We start from the raw sequence: 19,260 nt of genomic DNA on the forward strand, positions 1-19,260 counted from the left end.
GCTACATTTTGAAGTGTTACGTTTAGATTGAAGTGGGTTGCCGACGCGATAAGTGTAACCAAATTATTTTTCTCATTTAACAGGGGCAAAAAGTTTGGGTTGTATATGCTGTTTAAATGTACGTCACATTATACGAAGGCCACACGAAAACTTGGAATAACCTATACATAGTTGGTTTGATGATAATTTGTAGAAGGCTTCTATCTAAATTTTGGGATTGCAGATTTTGATTTCGGGAGGTTGCCATCATGGAAAAGGAAACAAAACACACGCCATAGGATATCAAGTGACAACGGTTGGTTGTTATTTAAGTGATAGGTTGACTGTCAAATCCGTGCATTTGGTGTGTAGCCAGTGGCTTTTATAGAGAGACCCCCTAACTATTTGTGCCATTTGAGAAAAAAAAAATGATAGCTGCTTTGTGAGTCGTGTGACCCCCAGCACGTATAACAAAATCAACAGTAAAAACAACAGTAAAAACAGTAAAAGCAATTGTTCTTGAATATAAACTTGTATACTAACGACACCAATCTGAGGTAAATAAAGATGTGTAATCCCCCCATAGAGCCCCACAGCGGACGTGTCATAATACCCATAAAAATCTAGCGGCCAAACACGGAAATGTTTCCAATCGTTTTTTTCCCCTTACATTTTTCCCAATAGGGGATTTCTAAAACACTTCAAACAAGGTCTGTGTTTCAGGTAGGCTTTCCCTGGCGTGACGTTTTGATAACCGCGTATATCGCTCTCTCTTCGGACAAGGTGAATTTGATCAATATATTAGTCTCTCTCAGATTCGAAAATTCTAATTAGCATCAAAGTAGACATCATGCAAGACTGCAAATGCCTGCAAGCTTCTGCACGTCATCTCTAGCTGACATCTTTGCTGTCAGCTAGCTAGCTACATTTATTGTACAATATTGTATTTATATACCTGTAATACCTGTTGTCTTGTGTATACATTTGGTCTTGTGTCTTGTACAGAATACTATCCTTGTAGCAGTCAGATGTGCCATGAATACTAGGTCGTTTTTTGCAAAGAAGCTAGCTAGCTACCTACCTAGATGATTATTAGCATCATACCAGATCCTCTTCTCCTTCAGCCAGTAGAGATCTATATCTAAACCCTTGTAATTTCTGCCCATTTTACACACTTGACCAAAAGTATGTGGACTCTCATTCCAAAATCATGGGCATTAATATGGATTTGGTCCCCTCCCTTTGCTGCTATAACAGCCTCCACTCTTCTGGGAATGCTTTCCACTAGATGTGGGGACTTGCTTCCATTCAGCCACAAGAGCATTAGTGAGGTCCGGCATTGATGTTGGGCTCGCAGTCGATGTTCCAATTCATCCCAAAGGTGTTCGATGTGGTTGAGGACAGGTCTCTGTGCCGGCCAGTCAACTTCTTCCACACCGATCTCAACAAACCATTTCTGTATGGACCTTGCTTTGTGCACGGGGGCATTGTCATGCTGAAACAGGAAAGGGCCTTCCCCAAACTGTTACCACAAAGTTGGAAGCACAGAATTGTCTACAATGCCATTGTATGCTGTAGTATTATGATTTCCCTTCACTGGAACTAATGGGCCTAGCCCGAACCATGAAAAACAGCCCCATACCAGTATTCCTCCTCCACCAAACTTTACAGTTGGCACTATGCATGTTCTCCTGGCATCCGCCAAACCCAGATTCGTCCGGACTGCCAGATGGTAAAGTGTCATTCATCACTCCAGAGAACGTGTTTCCACTGCTCCAGAGTCCAATGGCGATGAGCTTTACACCACTCCAGCCAATGCTTGGCATTGCGCATGGTGATCTTAGGCTTGTGTGCGGCTGCTCGGCCATGGAAAACCATTTCAAGAAGCTCCCGACAAACAGTTATTGTGCTGACATTGCTTCCAGAGGCAGTTTGGAACTTGGTAGTGAGTGTTGCAACTGAGGACAGACGATTTTTACGCGCTACACACTTCAGCACTCGGCGGTCCCGTTCTGTGAGCTTGTGTAGCCTCCACTTCGCAGCTAAACCATTGTTGTTCCTAGACGTTTCCACTTCACAATAACAGCACTTACAGTTGACTGGAGCAGTTCTAGTAGGGCAGAAATTTGACGAACTGACTTGTTGGAAAGGTGGCATCCTATGACTGTGCCATGTTGAACGTCACTGAGCTCTTCAGTAAGGCCATTCCACTGCCAATGTTTATCTATGGATATTGCATGGCTGTGTGCTCCACTTTATACACCTGTCAGCAATGGGTGTGGCTGAAATAGCTGAATCTAATAATTTGAAGGGGTGTCCACATACTTTGTGTATATAGTGTATGAACGCGGTGAGATCTATTTTAATTCATGGTTTCAGTATACACTGCTGTATTAAAGCAATTCAGAACTAACTTATTGACATGTTCTGTTGCAGATTTAAAGCCAGATTGCAGAAAAATGTATCCATAATCATGGATAAGCAGATTTATTTGACAAGAATGCACCCAGTCACCCATCAATCATGTAAAACACCTGAACTCCAACAATTACATTGTTTTAAATAAATCAAAATAGTAAACAACGCATAAATATGTATTTTATACATAACATATAAACACCTTTGAAGTAAAGATTCAATTATTTATTGAAAAGGGTCAGAAATCTTTGACATCAAAGAGCTCCATATTAACAATTATACAACGGGTGGGTCTAATCCTGAATGCTGATTGGTTAAAACCGCATTCCAGCCGGTGTCTATTCCACAAATTGCCCTCGGCTAAATCTATGACGTTAAAATGCCTATTTATTCTGTTCCATCTGACTGTGCAATTCACTGTCTCATCAGCCCAGCCAAGAAATGTCTAACCTTGATCTCCACTATAAAAAGCATTTAGACATTATCTCACATTTTCTTTTAGACTAATTTAGTTTTCAACAGCGGAGCGAGTGAGCACATTTATGCAAGGCGAAATCGCACCTCATTAGCTCATTGTCATGGATGTATCCCAATAAATGTCACTAGAAAAAGTATTGGGTAACAACCCTAGATTTGTGTCGGGGCTATGTCTTGTGGAAGGATGAAATAGTTTAAATAAATTCATAAAAATAACGTTTTAATGAAAATGTCTCATTATTTGAATATGTTGATAACCCGTTGTATAAAAGTGATAATGTCCTCGAAGCTGGTGTTTGTAGGATATATTGGCACGGTTTGCCCTAACACCCATGTTAATATATCCTCCAAACACCGGCTTCTCTGGCATTATCACTATCTGAGAGCCACAGATTCTTCTGCTTTTCCATTTTAGACCAGCACTAATAACACAGAATGTAAAACAACATATTGTGATTTTTAGTGGGTGAGTTACAAATGGAGAAACAACTGGATGTGTAAGGTAGGTTTAAAATAAAATACCAAATTCAGCAAAAAAAAAGAAACGTCCTCTCACTGTCAACTGCGTTTATTTTCAGCAAACTTAACATGTGTAAATATTTGAATGAACACAAGATTCAACAACAGGCATAAACTGAACAAGTTCCACAGACATGTGACTAACAGAAATGGAATAACGTGTCCCTGAACAAAGGTGGGTCAAAATCAAAAGTAAGTCAGTAGTGTGGCCACCAGCTACATTAAGTACTGCAGTGCATCTCCTCCTCATGGACTGCACCAGATTTGCCAGTCGCTTGCTGTGAGATGTTCACCCACTCTTCCACCAAGGCACCTGCAAGTTCCCGGACATTTCTGGGGGGACTGGCCCTAGCCCTCACCCTCCAATCCAACAGGTCCCAGACGTGCTCAATGGGATTGAGATCCGGGCTCTTCGCTGGCCATGGCAGAACACTGACATTCCTGTCTTGCAGGAAATCACGCACAAAACGAGCAGTATGGCTGGTGGCATTGTCATGCTGGAGGGTCATGTCAGGATGAGCCTGCAGGAAGAGTACCACATGAGGGAAGAGGATGTCTTCCCTGTAACGCACAGCGTTGAGATTCGATGATGCTGTGACACACCACCCCAGACCATGACGGACCCTCCACCTCCAAATCGATCCCGCTCCAGAGCACAGGCCTTGGTGTAACGCTCATTCCTTCGCCGATAAACACGAATCCAACCATCACCCCTGGTGAGACAAAACCAGGACTCGTCAGTGAAGAGCACTTTTTGCCAGTCCTGTCTGGTCCAGCGACGGTGGGTTTGTGCCCATAGGCAACATTGTTGCCGGTGATGTCTGGTGAGGACCTGCCTTACAACAGGCCTACAAGCCCTCAGTCCAGCCTCTCTCAGCCTATTATGGACAGTCTGAGCACTGATGGAGGGATTGTGCGTTCCTGGTATAACTCGGGCAGTTGTTGTTACCATCCTGTACCTGTCCCGCAGGTGTGATGTTACACGTGGTCTGCCACTGTGAGGACGATCAGCTGTCCATCCTGTCTCCCTGTAGTGCTGTCATAGGCGTCTCACAGTACGGACATTGCAATATATTGCCCTGGCCACATCTGCAGTCCTCATGCCTTCTTGCAGCATGCCTAAGGCACGTTCACGCAGATGAGCAGGGACCTTGGGCATCTTTCTTTTGGTGCTTTTCAGAGTCAGTAGAAAGGCCTCTTTAGTGACCTACATTTTCATACATGTGACCTTAATTGCCTACCGTCTGTAAGCTGTATGTGTCTTAACGACCGTTCCAAGGGTGCATGTTCATTAATTGTTTATGGTTCATTGATCAAGCATGGGAAACCGTGTTTAAACCCTTTACAATGAAGATCTGTGAAGTTATTTTGATTTTTCGAATTATCTTTGGAAGACAGGGCCATGAAAAAGGGACATTTCTGTTTTTGCTGAGTTTATGTAAACTACAGCAGAATGAGAAACACACTTAAGACTGAAAACAAGGAAGCCATGCCTAAACGCAGCTATATCAATACCCTTCTTGTCAATTTAACAGGTCCATGTTGCTGCTGTCAATATTGAGTAGCACATTTACCACTGCATTCAGTCTGAACCTTAGAATAAGTAGGACAGTGTTACACATGTGGGGAAAAAAGGTAGCAAAAACAGTACACCACAACAGTTTTAAAAGTTCTTGAATCCAGATGTTATCTAATCAGGAGAACAAGTGAAGGAAGCAGCATAGGGGAAACGGGTGAAGGTAGGGTGGGTTTATAGAGATAAGATGGAGAGTTTCAAAAAAGTCGAAGTTGAGGGAGCATGGGGCATAAAAGGCATAGTGTGGAATAAGCGGTAACTAAAGGGATGGTTGGCCATGGAATAAACATAACATGGGGTGCAATTTGTAAGTCGCTCTGGATAAGAGCATCTGCTAAATGACGTTAATGTAAATGTGCTGGTGTGCTTCTGCACGCCTTTTAGGACGTTGTCACAAATATCCGGCCCATGTCCAGTCATACTCTGGTTCTCAGCGTGTGTCCCTCGACGTCATTCCGTCTCAGTTGCAGCATTTAAATCGTGGTAATCGTGCGTCTGTGAATCACAACATTAAAGACGATGAGCGATCACAGCATTTCCACCAATTAAGACATACACAATACAACTTAAGCATTGAGGACAGCATTTTGCTGACAACATGGTGGTTTACACTACGTCTACTGTGTGTGAGTGATGGAAGAATCTTACCTCAGCTGTAGGTCCATTTGAGTGTGTGTGGGCACATAGGCCTGCACTCCAACCAGTACTGGGACCATTGGAGTCTTGGGATGCTTGCTCTCAAAGTGCTGCTTGAATGTCTTCTAGTCTGCATCTATAAAGGTCAAGTACAAAACGGTGGAAGTTAAACAATCCGTGGCTTAGATTGAAGTTCATACAAATGATAAACTAAGCAATAAGATGCAACAAACTACTACACATATGAAAGACTGTACCACACTGGCCAGTACAATAGCCTGCACGTGGAGAGGAACCTAAAGGCACATACATTACCAACCAATACTACTCACCCGACAGACAGGACAAGTGTGGACCAGTGCTGCCTTGGCTGCAGTCTTCCGGTCCACAGCTGCTTCCTTCTTCTTAATAGCCGCTGCCTTGGCATCGGTCAACAAGTTCAAGTTGAGAGGAGCATATTGTACCCATAGTACAGAAATGACTTAAAACGGTGGACATCTCCAGATGTGAATGACAAGAGCGTGAATAAGCTTCTGTTCCAGCCCAGCTTAAAAATCATAGCCAATCGCCGCGATTTGTTATGTTGAGTCAGTTGTTAGAGCTGGACTGGGACAAAACCCGTCACACACTCATGTTCTTCAGGTGACTTCCAGCAATGACTTAAACAGACCAAAGCAGGAGAATAGTGTCCCAGGTTAAAACATCTTACCTTGTTGAGAGGTGATAAGACTCAGGCACAACCATTGGTTCTGGAATAGAGAAGGCTCAAATAAGGTTTGCAATTTGGCATCAATAACGTGACAGTAATTCTTTCTCAAAAACAAACATGTGAATACTAATTAATTTAAAACCCACCATAGCAGGTAGGACTAAATAAGGTTCCATAACCTTGCCTACTAGCTATACTAATGACCTGCTGTTCAGAGGGTAACAGCAAACTTTTCCTACAGTAAATTAAGCACACTGTTGACTCGAGAGGATGCTAATCAGTCCATCTCTGAAACCTCTCAAAAATCCAGAACAAAATAATACAGCTAGCTAGGGTAGCTAAAAGTCAAGTAGTTACTTGAAGTAAGCTACCCAACCCTCACCCACAGACACAAATAAACATAATCAAGAACACCTAGCTTCACCATCTAAGTTAGCTAGCTAGTTAACTAGCAAGCTAGACTGTTGGTTTATAAAAGCCAAAGAAGGTTAAGCTCGTTTTTATGAATTTCTTATGTATTTAAATGTCTAGACAAATAGACGTTTAATGTAGCCATCTAGCCAGGCTAATGTTGCTAACTAGCTAACCATGAGTTAGCTTGCTAGATAACAGGTATTGTGTAAATGTTAAACTTGCCCAAGACAGATCACAGAATTGTCCATTTAAACAAATGTTGCCAATTTATTCACTACTTCGCTAATATTAGATAGCTTATCCAGAGATTCTTACCTTTGCCTCGACTCGTTAGTCACGTCCAGATCATCATGGCCCTGGTGAGTGACAGGAAGCTTGAGACAGGCATTTGTAGATAAGCATGATATATGATAACACAACGTTTAGAAATGTATTTCCATTGAGGTCCTCTTGTTAACAAAATACATCATTCATCAATGAACAACAAATTAAAGATGCAAAACGAATGGAGTTGAGGCAGTTTGGAAAAGTCAGTATGGCTTGAGTGGAGGGTGCAGCCAGGGAGAAAGTCAGTGTGTCAGACAAGCCAGGAGCTCTTAAGGGCCCATCGCTTTGTCCAACGTTCGCAGTTACTCCATAGTAGCCTCTACTCCGTAGGTAGCTGATCCTCCATTGCCTACAGTGAAGCAGGCACCTGGTTGATGCTGCAGTAAAGCGCCAGAAAATCAGCAGTGGTCAGGAACAGTCCCTCTGCCACTCTGACATCGCAGTCTTCACCTTCCAGATGAAACATAAAAACCGGAGCTGCTGCAGCATTATTTAAATGCAAACATTAGCCATCCAGGTAGCTAGCTAGCCAAGGCAAAAAAACTGATTTGATGTTGAAGTCCTGTAACTTTTACATTGAAGGTCACAATATTTATGTCAACAAAACAGAGATTTATTAAAAAAAATAACACAATGTACAGGAGCTCTCCGCCTAGGCGACCACACAGCACCATGGTAACCATGTAACTCCCATATAGCCACATTAGCAGATAATTAGCATTTATGTATTTTTTGGGGGGTAAATACAGGAAAATATATTGATAGAAGTCACCTTGTCAGAGAGAGATTTACATGGTTATCAAACATCACGGCAGGGTAAGCCTACACTGAAACACAGCCCTTATTTTAGGTGTTTCAAAAATCCCCTATGGGAAAAATGAATGGTGGAAAAATTATTGGAACCATTTCCCTGTTTGACTCCACTAAGGGGCTGTATGGACAACTTTAGCCTCCATCTGCCTGGAGTGGTATCTTAGGTGGTGCTGTAGATTTACAGGAACTTTACAGGATCTTGCAAATAAAAAAGGTATCAAGCCCAATACATTCTTGTAGCCATCTTTTGGTATTTTCCACCTAGAAATTATTAGATTAACAATGTTATTTATATTATGGCATTTAGCAACATGAATGAGATTATAGGCCTGCAGTTTTGGGAATAATAACCCATTGTAGTTTTAGTTAAACGTGAAACCCTTCATTAGTACAAGCTTTCCACATACAGATTTTTTTTAAATGTATTTATTTACAACACCAAATTTGAAAAAGAAGAGCTTGACTCAAAAAGACATTTTACATTTACATTTACATTTTAGTCATTTAGCAGACGCTCTTATCCAGAGCGACTTACAGTAGTGGATGCATACATTTCATAAAAAAAATTCCGTACTGGTCCCCCTGTGACCAGACATGACACTTCATCTTTGATAAGAAAATACACAAAAAGAAAACAGTTATGCACTTTTTGATCTTAAACATGAGTTACAATATGACTTTGTACAGTATGCATACAGTATGCATATGTTACTTTCATAAAGGAGGTAAGAGATCTGAGGTATTGTGATTTATCACCATTTTTATTTACTTTCTTGTAGATATGATATTTTCCCATAGGCGGCTACTGTTCTACATTGGCCTAGATTCAATCCGGACTGAGGAAGATCCGTGTTATAGCGCGATTGACATTTAAATGTAATTTCCGATTGAGCAGACATATGCAGCGTTTACCGAGAATGTGGTCTCCACGAATATGGGAATGTTGCCTTTACATCGTGATAGCGGACAAAATGCGATCGAATTGAGTCTGGCCCTTTGTTTTAGGTGTGATATTGTCCCATAGGGTTTTCTCCAAAAGAACATCCGATTCAGGTTAGGTCCAAGACTCGCATATGGTAAATATTTTTTCCAACAGACTGTTGTGGGAAAGAGATGTTTTTTGTCATTATCTCAGGCAAAGCTGTCTAATCTGGAGATTTGCTGTCTGTTGGGAGTATCTGACAGCTCAAACCCGTTCTTACCAACTTCTAATTAGTGGCTGTAGGAAGAGAACAATGGCTGTAGATTATAATCCCTCGATTTGCGCTAGCAGGTCAGATTATAGAATGGGATTAGAGAAAATCATCCTCCCATGCCAAAACTAGGTTATATTCTGGAAGACATTTAATGGCATGGAGAATACAAGAGGCTATGGTCAACTGTACTCTAGCTACAAGTTAAAGTAAATTATTATGTCAAGGCAAATGATTTCATCATATTCTTTTGACAAATTCAACCACTGGCGATCAGTGCCGTTTTATGTTGAGGGAGGATTATTTTTTGTTCATGAGCATGGTCTTATTTCTATTACAGCATGTTGGATGACTGTCATTCATATTCCATTCACCCAGTTCAATGTAACATTGATAGGTTTAGGCTACTACATGATACTCAAATTTTCCCTATACCCATCATGAGGTTGCAACAACCTAGCCTATGAATGACAGTTTACAACATAGGTGCACACAGGTCAAGATAACATTTTTAGATGACAGACAGTGACACATGGACAGACAGAAACGCATTCAATAACGCCTTGCACACTCTTGCCTGCATCTAGCTTACACCGATACGCAAGCATAATACCAACTGGTGAGAAAACATGAGTGACATATAAAGGGGAAAAAATGATGAAGGTAATGAAGTCCAGGTGTGAATCATAATGATTAACAGGTGTGTGTAATGATGAATCCCAGGACCGGTGGTTAGTGTTCTGGCGACGTCGTACGCCGGTGGGGAGAAGCAGGAGAAGATGTGACAATTTCCTTTATTAGTCTAATCTCTTTTGACCTAAACTGCTTTTGTTTTAATGATAAACTACAACATCTAGGCTACATGGAGTTTATTCTCTTGACTTCACATACCTTTTTTAAAAGTCTGTTCCAACGTATACAGGTGGATTCCCCTAGGCACCAGAACTGGCCAGTACTGGTAACCAATGTTCCCTCTAACTTTAGCCCCGAGACTGCGGCGCAGCTCCCCGGGATTGCTGTGCAGAAATATCAGCCCACAGAGAGAAGTACGAGATTGTTAAATTCAATCTCCAGCGGGCCCAGAGTGCAAATCAAGTGCACGATTAGGCCTACTGCTGGCCAAGGGGATGGCTCAGATGACCCTGTCTGCAGTTACGTAGCAGGCATAAACGAAAGCTACAGCAAAGTTGATACTGTGAGATTTCAAAACGTTTAAAACCATGACTAGAGAGAGAGAGAGAGAGACTGTCAACGAATACAGCAGAGATGCTGTTCTTTTATGAGTAAGTTCATGTTTAATGGGGTTGTATTAAGTTCTTACTCAGCACTGTCAACATTTTGTATTTAACACTTTTTTTTAAAGCCATAAAATGTGCATTCTTCTTATTTCCACCCAGTGCTACAGCGAGCACTGCAGCAATAATGAATAAGTCGGAAAGTGTATCCTATAGGATTTCGTTGATGTTATTATTAGCTGTTTGGTTCTTTTTTCAAATCAAGGAATATTTCACTTTCTCTGTTCATAGGAGTAACAACATGAATTTGTGCATGAGGCAGAAATAATGCGGTGCGACTTGAGTTTCGCCATCAGCTGGAAGACGGTGTCCCTTTTTGAGCAGTGTCAGTGGAGGAAAGGGAGAGCGGAAGAATGTTGAGAGGCGGACTCTCAGTCTGCTGCGCTTTCCCTCTGCCGAGACTGACCATCAGATGCAGGCACCATCAGTCCAGTAAAATAAAAGCAATTATTTAAATGTAGGCTCCCTCAGCTGTGCTTCACAAGTAATACAACAATGGATCTATTACCAGTGTGATAATATAGCCTACCTCAAATTTTGAAATACATTTTTTTTTTAAATTGTCTGAACAACAATGCATTGGCACTGCAATGGTCTATTACCATTGCATTATGGTCTATTACTATTACTATTGTATATTATGCAAATAGACCATTGGCATATGTCAAGTCGTGTCAATTCGAATCTGGTATTAGGATATAAACAAACCATGCAACTTAGTTTGCAATGATTATTTAATTCATCTTTAAGTAAATAGAATGATAGTACAAATGGAAAATATGATGTTCGTATATACGGTCTCTCTGTGACACCACGCAGGGCAGACAGAGAAGAGAGCGACACATCCTTTGTTCATTCTTAAATACTCTGACAGAGATAGTTCCCGCTCATTGCTTGCCTGTCAGAGCGAGGATGAGCGTGGTTTAAACTTCCTCATCCTATCGTCGGCGTGCAGGCTGGTCCCAGCCTCGTGACGCACTTCCTGTTGCCGGGTGTAGTTCTTGTCTTCAGCAGTTGACTTATCGGTAGTTTATATACGTAATATTGTAGCATAGCTTCCCCAGTATATTATATAGGTTATGCAAACAAATAGCCAGTTCAACCCTAACACATATATGGATCTGTGCCATTTACTTTGAACTGGACTGTGTTTACAGCATGAGCGGTCGTGAATAGATGCGCTTGTTCTGAGATCAAAGTGAGAGCTGCATGTAGCCACGTGCACATTTTGCTCATATCCTTTGCTAGTTAGTGAGTTATTAGCCCAGTTATAGGTAATTTGTAGTCAGCAATAGGGGAGTGATTGCTTCCTACAAGAGAAAAAAACATACTTTTCTCGATGTCTTTGAAAAGTGAGTCAAGTAAAGAGCTTTTTTTTGTCTTAAAGAGGCAGTGTTGTATTTTGAGAAAGGCCTGAATAAGCTAAGTATCAAATAGGCAGAGGGTAGCATAATTTGTCTTATCTGTAATAATGGTATGGGAATAATAATGCATTTTATTGAGAAAAGTGGTTTCTTACATCAAACACATTTTCAGTCACCTTGTCTGAAGGACAAGTGGATAAACAGATTAATGTCAAACCATGCATGTTTTTGTTAAAGTGTCATGGAATGTAGGCCTACATTGAACACCCACACATTGGCTGTTATTGTAGGCTGAATGATAGAACAGCTATTTTCATGTTAAAATGTTATGGGATGAATTTTCTCCATTGCTTTTGATGGTAAGCCACTCTGGTAGGCCTACATTATGATCAAATAGCCACAGTAGTCTACATGGTCACAATTAAAACTGTAACTTAAAGCGGGTACAACCTCAGTGTTCATGGTAAACGCAAATGTTCACAACAATCATGTTTGCACTCAGCAGACCTGAAACTTGCTCAGTGACTAATACAATTAGAGGGAACATTGTTGGTACCTCCCCAGTTCAATGTAATGGGTACTCTTGTGTAACTTTAGGACTTTATGAGGCATTTTGGAACATCAGACTTTTGGAACAGTTTTAAGGCTGAAAAGATGAAAGGGGCACACAACAGAGTAAAGGTATTTGTATATATTATTGATCCCCATTAGCTGCTGCCAAAGCAGCAGCTACTCTTCCTGGAGTCCAGGTATTGCATGGCAATAAGGTTTCACTACTATCTAACTAGTGTTGGGGAAGTTACTCTGAAAATATAGTTTACCAAGCTACCAATAACTTCACACTGGGTCATTCCACCTCAAAAAGCACAAGAAAGAAGATTGGCATCCATCATCTCCGATTGTTCGGAAGTCGTTTCTGTAGTTGGTAAAAGATGCGATTAGCATTCCTGAAACATTCTTTTGTTGAAATATAATTTAATCTCTGAGAAATTAAAGGTAATTGATTGCACACAAATTGGCCATTTTAATCTATAGGATTTAGATAACATTCAATGAATATAGTACCCAACATCCGATTTGGACCAAACTTCTTCCTACTGATGAGTACGACATGAGGAATCATAGCCCTTGGCCAGGACTCTCAGTTCCATTAAATTACACATAAGAGTTATTGGATGAAGGTGTCTTCTATACGGGGGAGTTTTGTTAAGAGCCCCGATGCTCGGTCTGAACAATAACGCGCGTCACTTGCGGTATGGTTTTGGAAGCATAAGGACCTTATCTTTTATATCAGCGAGAAATAATTTTCATAAAACAAAAGGTTAAATTGATACACCTTTTATAGGGTTCAGGTTCCCACACGGCCATATCTCCATATTACAGCACGTGTTTACGGAAAACAGATGGACCGCCTGTGCTAGATCGCTATCTAGCATGCTCCAAACGTGTGGAGCCTAAGAAGATCGCCAGAAACGCGTTGTCACTGACAAATATGGTTGGCTGCAACTGTGATAAAGCCAGTTAAAACAGTGTACAGTAAGTGTATATTTAGCATTTGCGTAATAATTTTTATGTGATATGAAAGTAAAGGGCTTTATGTTTTTAGAACTGTATCGCAATGGAGAATCGATTCACGTTTAGGTAGATGGAGTATTTGGCTGTTTTGGCTGCCAGCCTACCTCTGAAAATAACATATAAGGTTCTTGGACCTTAAGGAGTAAGCTAGGCTCCTTAAGAGTACATCTTGGGGTAGAGGAATCTCAAAAATATTGTCAAATGCCATCCATGGACCCACCACACCCCATGCCAATCCAACCCCAACAACCAGTATATTTTCTGTATGTTTGAAAGTAGTATGAAGCTGTATTGCTTCTCCATACTATGTAATGTATTCCCTGTGAATCTGGTGATGTGTTTTTCACCCTGTTCAGAGAAATTAGTAATTGAAGTCGTTAGCATTATCTACCATAATTTAGTTTAAAAGTACCATGTTTTGACCACTAGATGTCGCTGTTCGTGCTGTTCAACATGTTTTCACTTTGTCATTATGGGGTATTGTGTGTAGATGGGTGGGAGAGAAAAAAAATCTTATTTAATCAATTTTGAATTCAGGCTGTAACACAGCAAAATGTGTAATAGGTAAAGTGGTATACATACTTCCTGAAGGCACTGTAAGCTACACTAAAGCTAACCTTAAGAAAAATATAGTTTACTTAACTAAACTTAATTTGAAAAGTAGTTCACTACATCCAAACTACTTAGTGAAAAATTATCATATCTAAATCTGAAATGTCAGACTACAAATTCCAGAACAGATGACTGAGTCAGATATGAACAGAATGTGTAATTTAGCCTATTAAACACAACAACTGAGAATTAGGCACACAAAAAGTGTTTCAGATTTGGTTCAAATACCACCAAGCTACTGCAAAATGTAATTGAATTACTAGTTGAACTACATGTAGTTCCAGGGGCAGAAATCCCGGGGGGGACGGGGGGACACGACCCCCCCATCCCTGGAAAAATATGATTTGTCCCCCCCCAATATATCACTGAAACATAACTATGTAATTTAAATGATATTAATAATACGCAATGAAAACAATTGTGCTGATTATAGACACTTAATAGCGCGTTTTTAAGTTTCAAAAGATTGCGACCCCCCCACCCTTTGCCTCACAATGTTTTGATCCACTGCCAGTTCCTTAGTTGGCAAGATAACAGAGGGGTCGTATCTACTGTCTGAAAGGCACTCAATGCACGTAACTGACATGAGATTAATCCAGTCAATCGCGCGCACACACACTAGCTGAATATGCAGAGCTAGCGCGCAAATATTAACTATTAAGCTAGCTAGTACCTATTCCATTTATGTGGCCTCGTCAAAAATGGAATCTTTGCTATCGTCAATTTATTCCAAGATCAGCATGCAGATGATGTAAGTTAGTGCTTCAAAGTCCCTGCGATAAGGTTAGCGATAAACTGAAGTCCAAACTGAACAGAACTACACTCTCTTCTACCATTGTCTTAAATATATTTAATGGTCTCATTGCAAAAGCTAAATTGTCGCAAGGGAACTTTTATTTATTTATTTTATTTCACCTTTATTTAACCTGGGTAGCAAAGATTATAGCAAACACCACTGAAACGGAATTGGTGCTTGCTAGCTTTGCAAATTCAGCTATTGTTGGAAGCCAGCCAATATGAAACAAACTATTAAAATTACAAAAGGTTGCAGCATATGTTGTGTAAATGGTGAACTCATACAGCTGTCAACTCTTGTCATTTTAATCCGTTTCACATTTGCTAGCTACCTTTTAGATCGAAGCCCAAATAGAATGATAAAAGATAAGATGATAGAAGCCCATCTCCTACTGTAAATAACCTACACACTGTGTGTGTGTGTGTGTAGCCAGCCAGCCAGCCAGGTAGAAAAATGGCAGAAAAATAAAAGATGGACATCAGAGTATTTTTCAGTACACCAAAACGCAAAGTAAGAACCCTAGTAGCCTAATATCTCAAAGACTAGTTGATAAAATGTTCATAAGAAAGAAAATAAATTCTAATGGAAATGTTTCACAATGATGTGATTAGGCAGAGCAGGCAACAGATGGCACACAGACAGCAGAGTTGGGGACAGATATGCAGGGACAGACTGGCAGAGACAGGGAGTCTCAGGTAAGTTTGTTGAGTCTTTGTTTGGCAACATTATGAAAGGTTCTCCATTTTCTTTACTTGTAAAATAGGAACATAATTGGAAAATGCCATGGATACCCCCACTCTCAACTTAAACTGGTGACTGAACTAAGATTTGTTAAAGGCAATGGTATTGCTGTTGTGATTAGTTGTGTAGTTTTGGGTACCGGTAGTTAGGAGTACGGCAAACACCTTATTTCTTTGGTTCCTCAATATACATTTACCATATTACAATGTAGGCTATGTGTTACAGCACTACTTTTGGAGTCCCCCTCAGGAATTGCTCTTGAGAAAATGTTATGTAATTGTCCCCTCTAAAGTTGATATCAGATTTTCGCCCCTGTGTAGTTCACTACTTCCCAACACTGAATCAAATGCTAGAATATAGGGTTTTTTCTAGGTCATCAAGCTATTCCAGATAGCAGTGATAGTGTGACACACAAAAGGTATTGGCACATTTGTGTTTATGTATTGTTTCTTTGTATTGGGAAAGAATGCTTTTACTGAAATGCCAGTCTTCCAAGGTTTCGCCATTGCGAGGCATTTATACTACAGTTGGCCAGTAGGGGGCAGTGAGACATGTTCGCTTCGCACTGGGACTATATGCGATCCTGCACCTGTGTGTTATAATTGAGAGAATCTTTGAAAGGGAAGGCACGTTCTCCTGTTTCATTATTTCTCCTGTGTTACAGGTCATTGAAGTGCAAAAATACACTGAATACTGTTTTGTTTTGTACGCTTTGTACAAAATAATAAAACGCAGAACCACAGGATGTTTCTTAACATAACTCTTTATTAACTAGTTACAACTCCATGTTAGCCTATCTCCAACCACGATCAACTGCCCACGACCCAACCGTCTGGGTGGTCCCAACCAATCACCGCACAGTATGACACGGCGGTAAAATGCATCCAACCATAACTCAGCATGTATTCACATATGAATATTACATCCCCCTTCTTTTAAACAAAATACAAATGTTTTACATATTCTAAGCTTTTCTTTTGGATACATGCTCTGTAGTTTGAACTCAAGGTAAGTAACCATTTATATTGCATACTACACCAACTGAATCAACATAGACTCTGAAACAATGATCCAACATACTGTTACTTTTCAAACAAGGGATTCTCAGCAACTCAGCTTCACTGTAGAAATTACATCTTAACATTTCAAACAAATACAATACCAAAGCATGTCAAGTCAACTTTCAATAACAAGTTTACAGTCTGGAACTCTTTTAGGGCAGCGATCCGCCTACACCCTTTGACATTTCATAGGTCGAGGACAGCTCTGGGCTTGACCTCTCTTCCTGACCTTGTGCGATATGATGTTGAGCATGCTTCTGTGTCAGTCAACAGCTCTTGTGGTGTTGCAGGTAAGTGTGGTGTATGTTGTGCTGTGTGTGTGTTTAGTCCATCACGTTCTCTTTCAGGGGAACAGTTCATCTCATCAGTGTGTTGTTCTTTTGTGTTCAGTAAGTGACGACGATTGCGGCGGTACACTGCTCCTTCTGCTGTGCGGACGTGATATGAACGTTCAGTGTCAGCTGGCTGGATGACGACTGCTGGTTTCCAGAGGCCATGCTCCTGGATTCTAACTGACTCTCCGCCGATCAGTGGTGGCAGTGGTCTAGCTGACCTGTCGTAGTATCGCTTTTGTTGTTGTTGTCTCTGTGCACGTTTTTCATGCATTTCCTTGTAGCTGACGACCTCAGGTTGCAGCTGCTGGTTGGTGCTGGGAAGGGTTGAGCGAAGTCTGCGGCTCATCAACAGCTGGGCTGGTGATTTGAAATTGTCAACTGGAGTGTTGCGGTATTCAAGGAGACTGAGGTAGGGGTCTCTCTTGTCTGCTTTTGCTTTGTCCATGAGTGATTTAGCAATCTGCACAGATTTTTCAGCAAGGCCATTACTTTGAGGGTAATGTGGGCTTGTGGTGACATGTGTGAACTCCCATGCTTTTGTGAAGGATTCAAACTCATTTGATTTGTAACAGGGCCCATTGTCAGATATTAAAGTCTCTACAATGCCATGCCTGGCGAAGGCTGCTTTCAGCTTGTGTATCACAGCTGCAGATGTGGTGCTGTGAAGCTTGTCGAGTTCGAAGTATCTGCTGTAGTAGTCCACTGTTACGATGTAGTCCTCGTTGTTCCAGGTGAACAGATCGGTTGCCACAACCTGCCAGGGTCGGTCTGGGATACAGTGAGGTAACATTGGCTCTTTGGTGTTTGAGGGGCGTCTTTCAAGACAGATGGTGCATCTACCAACAATGTCCTCTATTTGTTTGCACATTCCAGGCCAAAACAAAATGTCCCGTGCTCTCTGTTTGCACTTTTCCATGCCCATGTGTCCAGCATGGATCTTTGTCAAAATCTCTTCTCTGAGACTGGTAGGAATAATGATTTTCTCTCCTTTGAAAATGATTCCGTTGATCTGTGATAGTTCATCACGATGGTTCCAGAATTCTGAGACGCTCTGAGGGCATTTTCTCCTCTCCTCAGGCCATCCATCCTGTATGACTTTCCTCAGCTGTGTGAGTTGTGAGTCCTTGTCTGTTTCAGCTTGGATCTCCTTCAGTTTCGTGTCACTAACTGGTAAGTTGCTGTACACAGTGTGCACTTGCATGTCCATGCCCTCACTGAGGCTGCTGTCCTTGTAGGTAAGAAACTTCCTGGAGAGTGTGTCTGCGACAGGGATGTCTTTGCCTGGACGGTGAGTGATTGTGAAGTCGTATTTTTGTAGTTGAAGGATCATTCTCTGTAGCCTTGGCGGGGCTGCAGCTAGTGGTTTCCTCATGATTGACTCAAGGGGCTTGTGGTCGGATTCCACAATGACTTGTCGTCCATATACGTACTGATGGAAACGTTTACATCCGAACAGAATGGCATAGAGCTCCTTTTCGATTTGGGCGTAGTTGATTTCACAGTCTGTGAGAGATTTGGAAGCGTAGCCGATGGGCTTTCCTTCTTGCAGTAGCACTGCACCTAGTCCATACTTCGACGCGTCCACTTGGAGTCTGAGCTCTTTGTTTGGGTCGTAGTAGGCAAGGATTGGTCCTGGTTCTCTCGTGATCAAGTCTTTCACATTCTGGAAAGCAATGTCGTGTTGCTTGTCCCAAAGAAACTCACTGGACTGCTTTAGCAGTTGACGCAGGGGTGCATTAGCATTGGAGAGGCTGGGTGCGAACTTGGCTAAGTAGTTGACCATGCCAAGCACTGTTTCCAGCTCTGCACGGTTCTTTGGTGGCTCCATTTCTTTTATGGCTGAGATCTTCTGTGGATCTGGCTTGATTCCATTCGCTGTGAGAAGATGTCCGAAGTAGCTGACCTCTGTAGCGCTGACTGTGCTCTTCTCGGGGTTGAGCCGGACTCCTCTCTCGCGGGACCTTTGCAGCATCGCGCGGAGGTTTCGGTCGTGCTCCTCTTTGGTTCGACCATAAACAAGGATGTCGTCCACAATTGCCACAACTCTGTCGAGGCCTTCATATACTTCGTCAATCTTTCGCTGAAACTCGTCTTGGGCTGAGATAATCCCAAAAGGCAGGCGACGGAACCTGTAGCGTCCAAACGGTGTGTTGAATGTTGTGAGCTTAGATGACTCTTCTGTGAGCTTGATAGCCCAGTAGCCTGATCTAGCGTCCATGACACTGAAGTAGCGTGCTCCCGCTAGCTTGTGCGTGATACCATCTAGCGTCGGTAAAGGGTAATGGGGGCGTTTGATAGCCTTGTTCAAGTCTCTTGGGTCGAGGCATACTCGGAGCTTCCCTGTGCGTGGTTTCTCCACCACCACTAACGCGTTTACCCAGTCAGTCGGTTCTGTAACCTTGGTGACTATGTCAGATTGC

The 19,260-nt window shown here is 41.7% G+C and overlaps 1 long non-coding RNA gene across 1 annotated transcript; it reads right to left on the minus strand.

Annotated features, from left to right (window-relative positions):
• Nucleotides 1-3,426: 3,426 nt before the first annotated feature.
• LOC106562815 (uncharacterized) lies at nucleotides 3,427-7,720 on the minus strand. Its single transcript, XR_001319107.3, has 5 exons — nucleotides 7,044-7,720; nucleotides 6,315-6,354; nucleotides 5,938-6,024; nucleotides 5,618-5,741; nucleotides 3,427-5,464 (listed from the first exon to the last, which is right to left on the minus strand). It is a non-coding gene; the product is annotated as an uncharacterized LOC106562815 (long non-coding RNA).
• Nucleotides 7,721-19,260: the final 11,540 nt, after the last annotated feature.

Source organism: Salmo salar, chromosome 01, assembly GCF_965601325.2.
Source record: "Salmo salar chromosome 01, fSalSal1, whole genome shotgun sequence".
Taxonomy (NCBI): Eukaryota; Metazoa; Chordata; class Actinopteri; order Salmoniformes; family Salmonidae; genus Salmo; species Salmo salar.